General features: G+C 36.2%; 1 protein-coding gene across 5 annotated transcripts in view; it reads left to right on the top strand.

Annotated features, from left to right (window-relative positions):
• MAGI3 (membrane associated guanylate kinase, WW and PDZ domain containing 3) overlaps window positions 1-10946 on the top strand; it is a 230754-nt gene that overhangs the window by 77287 nt on the left and 142521 nt on the right. The window lies entirely within an intron of this gene.

Genomic DNA, 10946 nt, shown 5'->3' on the forward strand with positions numbered 1-10946 from the left:
AAGATGGTGGTGGCTTAGATCACCATGGTTACAGTGGAGATTCAAGTAATGAAGCCAGTGGAAATTGGCAGAGAGACTGGAATGGTATGAAGAAAGGAGTCAAGGATGACCCTAATTTTTTGGTGTCAGTAACTAAGTGCATAGTGGTGCTATTTGCTGAATTGGGCAAGTCTTGAAGTTGGATGTAGAAGTGTAGGTTGAGGACATCCTCTCTGTTGGGGCCATATTAGCCCTCTGTACACCAACAAAAATAGTCATCATCATTTACCATCTGAATCCATTGTACCCTTTTTACTTTCAATTTTATATTTTTAAGTTATTTTACAGATAATGTTTAGAAGTACATATACAGGAATAATGAAGATAGCTTTATTAGAAATGTTAATAAGAATTTAAGCATATCAAACTCAACTTTAAAAATACTTCTTTTTCCCAGCAATTTTAGGTTCATAGTAAAACCGAGTGGAAAGTACAGAGCTAACCCATATGCCCCCTGCCCCCAGTCATGCACAGCCTCCTCCATTATCAACATTCCCCACCAAATTGGTGTATTTGTTACAATCGATGAATGCACATTGACATATTATCACTGAAAGACCATAGTTCCGCTTAGGGTTCACTTTTGGTGTTGTATATACTATGGGTTTGGACAAATGTACAATGACCCTTATCCACCATTATAGTAAAATACTCAGTGCTGTGCCTGTTCATTCTTCCCTCCCCCATAATCCCTAGCAACCACTAATCTTTTTACTGTCCCTATAGTTTTGCCTTTTCCAGAATGATGAGAAGACAAGCCATAGAGTGGAAGAAATAATTTGCATGATAAAAGCCCATTGACCAGAATGTCATATAGTTACAATCATACACTATATAGGCTTTTCAGATTAGCTTCTTTCACTTAGAAATATGCATTTGAGGTTCTTACATATCTTTTTATGGCTTGGAAGCTCATTTATTTTTAGTGCTGAATAATATTCCATTATCTGGATGTGCCACAGTTGGTCGATTCACCTGCTGAAGGATATCTTGGTTGCTTCCAACTTTGGGCAATTATGAATAAAGCTGCTCTAAACACTTGTGTGGGTAACCTCCATGCTTAGGCCAATTTGTGTGGGTATAAGTTTTTAATTCCTTTAGTTAAATATCAAGGAGCAAGGTTGCTGGATTGTATGGTAAGAATATGTTTAATTTTGTAAGAAACCTCCAAACTCTCTTCTAAAGTCACTATGCCATGTTGCTTTCCCACCATCAGGGAATAAGAATTCCTGTTGATCCACATCCTCACCAGCATTTAGTGTTGGCAGTGTTCTGGATTTTGGCCATTCTAATAGGTGGGTAGTGATATCTGTAGTTTTAATTTGTGTCTCTTTGGTGACATATGATGTTCAGCATCTTTTCATATGCTTATTTGCCATCTGTATATCTTCTTTGGTGAGATATCTGTTAAGGCCTGTGGCTCATTTTGTAATGGAGTTGTTTTTTGTTGTTGAGTTTTGAAAGTTCTTTGTGTAGTTTGGTTAACGGGCTTTCATCACATACGTCTTTTGTAAATATTTTCTCCCACTCTGTGGCTTGTCTTCTCATCATTTTGACAGTGTCTTTCACAGAACAGAAATTTTTATTTTTAATGAAGTCAGTGCTTCAGTTTAATCAATCCTTTCATGGGTTGGGCTTTTGATGTCTTAGCTAAAAAGTCATCACCAAACCCAAGATCCATCTAGATTTTTTTTCCCTATGTTATCTTCTAGAAGTTTTATAATTTTGCATTTTTATTTAGGTCTGCAATTCATTTTTTTAAGAGTGTAAGATCTGTGTCTAGATTAATTTTTTTCATGTTGATGTCCATTTATTCCAGCACCATTTGTTAAAGAAGACTATCTTTTCTTCGTTGCGTTGACTTTGCCCTTTTGTCAGGGATCAGTTGATTATATTTTTGTGGGTATATTTCTGGTCCCTCTATTCTGTTCCATTGATCTGTTTGTTTATTCTTTCACCAGTTCCACACGGATTTAATTACTGTGACTTTGAAAGTCTTGAAGTTGGTTAGCTTGTTCTTGTCTTTCAATATTCTGTCAGCTATTCTGAACCTTTTGCCTCTTCATATAAACTTTATTTATTTAAAACCAGCACATTTATTGTGTGAGCAATCATTGAAATCCTTAAAATGAACTGCATGCTGCAGTAGTCACCCTCTTGGGTTGAGGTATTGTTCCTTCACGGAATCCATGCCTGAATCTGAGCAATACAATTTTTAGGTGCCTCATCTGACAGGTTCCAGAGGTATTTTGTTTTTTAGCCTTGGCACTCCAGTTACGCTTTCTCTTCTGCTTGGCAGGATAGCCACATTTGCCACAGGTTGACTTCTGAAGGTGGTAGAATTTAGAGCCACAGTGGCAGCACATGTGTATCTTTTTGCGACACTTTCCAGATGATGACTACACCTTCATCATCTTGTTTCCAATACCAAGACCAAAGAGTCCATATAAATTTTAGAATCAGTTTGTTGATAGCCACAAAATAGTTTACTGGGTGTCAAACTCATTTTTACTTTGTTTCCTGGTTGTGAAGGCATATACATATTCAAAATGAGAGAAGTCCTTAAAAATAATTAACTCATCAACTGCCATTGATAAACCTGGAACATATACATTGAATACATACTAATTTCAGATTTTAAATACATTTCTAGTAGGCTTTGGCTTATCATTACTTCTGGTTCTTGTATTTTCATTGTCAAAAGCAATACTTTGAAAAATTTTGATGGCTGATGATTTTGTTTGAAAAAAAGGATAACCATTATCAGTTGAAAAGCATTTTTGTTTTTTAAATTTATAAATTCACAATTAGAATGCTCTATCCAATGATTTTTTCATTTCTATATAACCAGTTTCCTTCTCTTCTGTACACCTTTATATAAATATCTGCCTGCAGCATTTATACATCTATGAGCTTTATCAAGTAAATTTTGCTGTACAAACATAAAAGATGAAAGAATACTACCACATATCCTTTTAGGTAAATGAGATAGTCCAGATTTTTGTAACATAGTACATGATAAAGTCCTTATTGAATTGACTATGAATCCTGTATTTCCTTTTTGTCCTTAAAAATATATTGTAAACTCACCACATCTTAGATTTGAGAAGATTCATCTAGGATTATTGCTGTTTGCAGATTCATTATCTGAAATTTTACTATGACCTGCCTGTTCACATTCAACATCTAATAATTGCAAAGCATTTTTCTCCATTGATCTCTTTGCCATTATGGGTGGATAATGAAATATTCTGAATTCTCAGCTATGTCCACTGAAACCCAAAATGAATATAAGGATGGTTTCTCCAGACTTCTTTTTGAAAGACGAGGCAATACTTTTTGGGTAACGCAATAAGAAAACTGAAGGATGGTACAGTAGTGCATCCTCCTTCTAGGCAATTCCATTATTCTTCCTTGTTATTTAAATTTTTAAGTATAGTTGGAAATAACTGATGAGTAATGATGAAGTAATTGCCAGGATGATGAATTAGAAAAGATTTTAAGATATAGGAAAAACACTGAGGTCCCATAATATATTTTGGATTTATAAAAGGGTCCAACGTAGCTATATGGTAATTGCCAGGAAAACATGACTTTTATTTTATTATTTATTTATTTATTTTTTAAAGTAAATTTTCTCTTTGTTCTTTGGAAGACCGCTAGGAAAAAATAAAGTCATGAAATACGAATCCTTACAAATAGAACTGCTCAAAAAGAATTAAGCAACAAAACTTGGATCCAGTAGGCCCTGATGGTATTACCAAGAGCTAAGTTTGAAATGCATATTAGATGTCCTAGTGGTAATGTGGAGTAGTTGTTGTCTCTGTGAGGCTGGAGCTCTAGGGAGATCCAGGCTAGGGATTTCGTCTGAGAGTCATCAACACATTTTTGGTATTTGAAACCTTGAGTCTATATGGGGTCACCTGGGAAGAGAGTATAGATTGGAAAGAGGAAAGAGCCAGGAATAGACCCATGGCATACAAGGCTTTTTTTTTTTTTTTTAATGTTATGTTAATCACCATACATTACATCATTAGTTTTTGATGTAGTGTTCCATGATTCATTGTTTGCGTATAACACCCAGTGCTCCATGCAGAACGTGCCCTCCTTAATACCCATCACCAGGCTAACCCATCTCCCCACCCCTCTCGCCTCTAGAACCCTCGGTTTGTTCTCGGAGTCCATAGTCTCTCATGGTTTGTCTCCCCCTCTGATTTCCCTCCCTTCATTTTTCCCTTCCTGCTATCTTCTTCTTCTTCTTCTTCCTTTTTTTTTTAAACATATAATGTATTATTTGTTTCAGAGGTACAGGTCTGTGATTCAACAGTCTTACACAATTCACAGCGCTCACCATAGCACATACCAGCCATTGGGAGGGTATGTGCATACAAGGCTTTTTAGAAGTTTGGTGAAGGAAAAAAAGCTTCTGAGAAGGTATAATCAGTGAGGTTAGGACCCTGTGATATTTAGAGAAGAGTGTTTTAAGGAGGAAGTAATCAATTGGGTCAAAAGATGCTGAGACATAATTAAAAAAAAAGTGAGGTCAGAGAAGTTTAACCATTGACTTAAAAAGAAATGGGGGGGGTCATTGATGACCTTGAGAAGAGCTGTTTCATTGAAGTGGTGTGGTAAAAAGCACATTTATAATGGATTGAAGTGAGGAAGTAGAGATAAAAAGTAGAGGCAACTTTCAGTAGGTTTTGCTGTGAAGAGGAAGCAGAGAAATGGTAGGTAATTGGTGGAGGTTTCCTTTAATCCACATTAGGGGATTGAGAGGAGTGGGTAGAGTACCTAGAACTGGGTGTGTGAGCCAGGGAGATGTTGGTACCTTTTAACATATTATAAGGTTCTATATTAATATTCTCTAGGAAAGAACAGAATAGTCCCTGCTCAGTTTCTCCCTCCCTCCCCTCTCTCTTTTCCTTTTTTGATGTTAAAAAACTCTGTAGGATTTTTACTTGCTTTTTTGTGTGTTAGAGACAAAATACTAAGCACTGGCTTGCCTTGTCTGATTTTTTTTTTTTGATGCAAATCAACAGGGAAAAAAATGAATCTTAAGCAAATACCAATTTTCTGGGCTATATTTAATACTTGAAGTGAAATGTACTGGTAGCAAGATTTCCTTATCATTTGGGGTTTGTATGAACTATAATAATTACTGTCTAAATGATAAGATGAACTGAAATAGCATTTAGTTTAGACTAGTCTAAAATTTGAATTTAGCTATTGTTTTCTTATATGAATGTTGCTTAGGATTATGAAGAACAAAGGTTCTGAAATGTATTTTATGTTTTGAGTTATAAATAAAATTGAGGAAAAGTCTTGAAAACCTTTACTGTAGAAACTAATTTACTAAATATCTATTGAATGGGCCAGTTTGAAGCAGTCAGAACTTAAAAAACTATTTTGGATACTGTTCTGTTTCCTTAAAAAATAATATTTCTCCAGAGTGTGTAAGGGTTATACCCAGTGAAATTGGCTCTGATCATGTCCCAGATTTTCTTATCTGCCTTCGATTTGGCATATGATTTTTAGAAAATGTTCAGTTGTTTGTGATATGTAGTGGTGCCAGCTTCATTATTTTATGATTTACAGGAATCGAAACATCTTCTTTATAACTTTAAATCTTTATTTTACTTATTTTGTGTTAAAATCTTAATCCTTTGTGTTATATGTGATAGCTCAATATTGTAAGCCTACTTAGACAATAAGACTTTCTGGAACAGTTCTAAGTGATATTCTGGGAACTTAGTGGCAGTTAAACAATACAGATGTCTTTTGGCTTTTTAAATTTTCATGGTTGGCTTTCACTAAGTGAGAGTGTTGGATGTAGGAATTATTTAGCATCTTTCTCAAAAGTCCCTTCAGACTAATTTCCAAACCTAGTTTCTAAAACTCTGCAAAGAAGCAAGATCTCAAAATTTTCTAAAGTTGACTATATAAAAATTCTTTTGTGTTAATGATAAGATGGTTAGTTAAACTTATCTGGGGTGTTATGTTTGCCAAAGTATTATTTTACATGTTAATGCTCATAAATTTTGTATTTTAACATGTATTTAGCTTCTTTGATTCTCCCCCTTTTCCTCTCATTTCAACACACAGTTCTTTCTTTTTAAATTTCACTGCAAATTTAGGGAGAAAAGGCTTCCTTCAACAAATCTTTAGTATCCTGCAGCATTATATTATGGGCTGTAAAATACTTCAGATTTGGTCCCTGCCCAAGACCTGGCCAGTTTCATGTCTTCAGTAACTTGATGTATTTAAAGTTTTGCTAATAAACCCTTTGAAACTTGTGGGCCTTTTCTCTCTCTTTTTTTTTTTTTTTTTTTGGTACCTTTTACCTGTAGTATTGTCTCCTAACTTGCCTCTCTAGCAAGTTCCTGCTTATTCTTTACATTTCTGCTGACACTTCCCCTCTCTCAATGTGTTTCTTTTGGTGCTACTTCTTAAATATTCCTGGTATAATCTACGGATACCTCTGCTGTAGAAACTATTTAAGTATAGTTGATGCACATTTGTCTTCTCCCTAGATCTGCAGTGTCTAATAGAGTAGCTAACCATAAGTAGCAAGTGAGCACTTAAAATGTGGCTACTGCAACTGAAGAACTGAATTTTTAACTTTACTTACTATAAATTAAATGTGAATAGCCACCTGTGGCTAGTAGTTAGACAGCATAGTTAGACAGCATAGTTCATAGCCTTTGTAGTGTGCTAGTAGAATGAATATGGAAAGACGTGGGTAACAATCAGTATTTCTAATAAAAGTTCAGCATCTGAATTGAAGTGTGCTTGTAAATATAAAATATGCTCTGAATTTTGAAGACAGTACCAAAAAAGGAATGCCATTAATAATTTTAAATATAAGCTATTGAAATGATACAATTTAGAATTCTACATTTGGCACACATTTGGGGCTCACATTACATTTCTGCTGGACGGTGCTGCTCTGACAATTAGCTCCTATGTAGGCAAGGACCTTATCTTTTCATTTTATCACAACCGTCATGGCACCTGCTGTTGTAGGTGCCCAATAACCAGTTGTTGAATGAGTGAAATAAATTGTCTCTAGAAATTGTAACCAGAAGACTTTTGAAGAATTGAAACTTTAGATTAAATTAAAGAAAGTGACTTTGCAGGTCTTTAGGTGTGTGTCTATTTCATAGTATATTTTGATACATTATACATAAATAAACACACACACCTGCACATAGAAGGAAGAAACACAAGAAACACAATAGTCTTAGCACTTTTCCAGAGCACTTTCTATAATGAAATCATGAAGTCCTTGAAACAGCATCTATGGCTAATCAGTGAGGCAGGTTTTATTAATAATCTCCATTTACAGGAAACTGAGGCAGAGAAATTAAGTAACTTGCCCTAAAACACAAAAATATTAACTGGCTGACCCATGACTTGAATTCAGGCAATCTGGCTTCATAGTTTGTACTTTTAACCACTATGCTAAGGATGCATAAAGTAGATAATTTTGGTTACCCATGGTTATTCAATTACTTTGAAGGTATGAAAGGATTTGTGTGAGTGAATCTTGGGAACACTTAGACTTGGAGGACTTTTGGTGTTTAGATTTCTTTGCTTTCCTGGAATGAAGGAAATTTACTTAGAACTTGCAATCTGTTTTTAATTACTTTAAGATTTATTAAAGTTCAGCAATCAAAGTCTATTTCTGTCCACTCAGTGAGCTCTTATATTTGTGTTTTTAGTGACATTTTTTTTCTGACTCATAGAAAAGTATAAAGAAAGTGTTGTCACTGGTAGGGAATAAGTGAAAATTGTCATTTGGCTTCTGGCAAAACAGGAAAACGAGACGGTTGCTTATATACTGGTCCCAGGAATCACCTTCCTTCTTGTATGAATAAGGAAAATTTCTTCTCAGTGAGAAGAACTGTAATACTTTACTTTTGGAGGGAAGTGAAAAGGCAAGGATGTAAGTTTATTTCTCCTCAGCTTTCTATTAACATTTCCCACTGAAAGTTTTATTTCATATCTAATTGAAAATCCAGTATGCTATTATACCGAATAAATCTTATCAAATGAATAGTCATGAAGCAGCAGGGTATAATATTCAAGGGAAAAGATACATTCCTTTTCATTTTTAACGTGCTGCCGCAAATTCCCATATATGCTGTTTTTTCCCCCCATTCACATTATTCTTTTCAGTAGTGACATACCTTTTGAGGATTCATACATTTGTAAGGGTATTCTGGAAAATTTAGCTTGAAAAATATGTCGAAGGAGTCAGATGGATTCTAGGTAGTGAAAATGAATTTACTTGTAGGCATCATCATTTTGCAGGGGGAAAATTGGTTTTTTCTTTTGCTTGTATGTGTCTCTGTTGGTGGGCACTTGGGTTGGCAGTTCTGCTCCACGCTGCCATCTGGGGACCTTGATCTTTTATCTTGTCCCATTGTCCCCTAAGCAAGGTGTTGCCCTTGCCAGCAGAGATGAATGTGAATCACCACCACCACAATCACATTCTAGTCTGTGTGACGAGGGCAAAAACAGGTGGACGGCAAGCAGCTTTTAAAAAACATACGACCTGGAAGTTACATACCACATTTCAGCCTCCTGTCCCATTGGCTAGAACGTGGTCACGTGGACACATCTATCTGCTTCCGAAGCCCAGAAATGTAGGGGGTTTTAGTTTTTGTTTTAATTTTATTTATTTATTTGAGAGAGAGTGAGAGTGAGTGAACACAAGCAGGGGGAGTGGCAGAGGGAGAGGGAGAAGAAGGCTCCTTGCTGAGCAGGGAGCCTGACACGGGGCTCCATCCCAGGACCCCAGGATTAAGACCTGAGCTGAAGGCAGACGCTTAACCGACTGAGCCACCCAGGTGCCCCAGGTGTTATATTTTTAAAAGAAAAAGAAGAATGAGTGTTGGAAGGTTGTCAGTCTCTGCCCTGTGAATAATTCTCATTTATTCAGCATCTATTGTGTGTTAGACATTATGCTTAAGTGCTTTATCTGTTTTCTCATTGGGTCCTCATGACTGGGATGCAGAGAGTTTTAATGGCTCAGGTTAGGTGATCCAGAAGTAGAAGAGCTGGAATTTGAACTCAAGGTCTGTTGGACTCCCAAAGATCATGGTGTTCCCACCACACATGCCTTAGAGTTTAATAATTAGAAGAAGGGATCAAGATTTTTGACCCAAGCAACTGGAAAGATAGTGCTGTCATTAACAAAGACAAAAAAGTTGGACAATGTTGAGTGAGATGATCAGGGATTTGCCTCAAGGTATTTTAAATTTAAGATACCTGTTTAATCCAAGTGAAGATGTGGAGTAGGCAGTTGTATATGTGAACTTTGAGTTCAGGATAAATGATTTGGCTAAAGACATTAATTTGGTAGCTTCTAGTTTACAAATGGCATTTAAAACAAGAGAAGAAGTGTAGATAAAGAGAATAGGTCCAAGACTGGATATTCCAACCTTAAAAGATCTGGGAGATGAATAGGAATTAGAAAAGACTGCTTTCATAAATGAGCTTTTATTCCTCTCCTCAACTTTCTCAGTGTGTTTCTGTCTCTCACACACAGAAGCAGAATGTCCCACTCTTTACTGCTTCTGAATCCACCAGTAGCAAACCTTTTATCATCCTAAGAATCATAGATGGTGTCTTTGAAGTGGGAAGTATAGCCAGAAGTACCTGGGCCAAGGAAGCCAGGAACAAGAGACTTGATTCCCAATATGCTACTTTTTAATAAAATGGGAATCTGAAAGCAAATTGAGACCTGGTTTGGTATTATCACTACCCCCATATTACTTAAGTAATACTACACGTCTCTTTTCTTTCCTTTTCTGGCAGTAGTCTTTCTAATTGCTTGCTTGTTTTTGTTTTGTTTTTAATTTTCTGAGTTTCCTGCAGCAATTTTCTGGTTAATAATGAGTATTACTTTCTAGAATGTGCATTTCAGCAAAGAATACACAAGGATTTAGAGGTACTTTATAGAAGATCTCTACTTACTTTATCCCCCAAAGCTTATAAGCCTCGTTAGGTCTGCCTTCATAGTTCACCATCTGAATCTGTTCCCATATATCTGAATTGTTCAGGTAGAGGTATTATTCCAGAATAATGAACACCACACATTGAAAGAAACAAGTGGATGAGTTTCACAACAGTTAAGTTCAATTATGCTAGCAATTAAAATCAATTAAAATCATTTTACAGAACTTGCAGCTTTGAACTAATGAAGACTATTTTTTAGCTTTAGATTTTTGAAAAGGAGAATAAGCTTCTATCTTGATCTTTAAATTCAGGCAACTGGAGCTGGTAGCATGCATTTTGTTACTGTGATTGGCAGATTCCTCAGTCTGACATATAACCCAAATCTCTCATTCGTGTTTTCTTTCCCAGATCAAATCTGGTATTTTCCTTAGAATCCCATCAGTCACCTGTACAATAAACTTAATTCTTTGTTTATATTAAGTTTTGAGCTGTTCCTGTAGCAAATCACCACAAATTTAGTGGCTTTTTTATTATCTTTTATTATCTTTATTATAAGCCACAAACATTTATTATCTTTCAGTTTGGAAGTTCAGAAGTCCAGCACGGGTCTCACTAGACCAAAATCAAAGTGTCTTGGGGCTGCCCTCCTTTCTGGAGACTCTAGCAGGAAACCTGCTTCCTTGCTTATTCAGGTGTTGTCAGAATTCAGTTGCTTGTGGGACTGAGACCCCGTTTTCTTGCTGGGTGTCAACTGAGAACTGTTCTCAGCTTCCAGAGGCCCCCCCTGCATCCCTTGGCTTGTGGCCCCGTCTTTCATTTTCAAAGGCATCGACAGCAGGTTGAGTCATCCTCAGGCTCTGAAATTCTCCTCCTTCAGTCTCATTTCTCTCAGGCTAGCAAGTTAAATTCCTTTTACGGACTCGTGATTAGTAGGGCCCATTGGG

This window comes from Leptonychotes weddellii, chromosome 4, assembly GCF_054177405.1.
Source record: "Leptonychotes weddellii isolate Sample4059 chromosome 4, ASM5417740v2, whole genome shotgun sequence".
In the NCBI taxonomy this organism is placed as follows: Eukaryota; Metazoa; Chordata; class Mammalia; order Carnivora; family Phocidae; genus Leptonychotes; species Leptonychotes weddellii.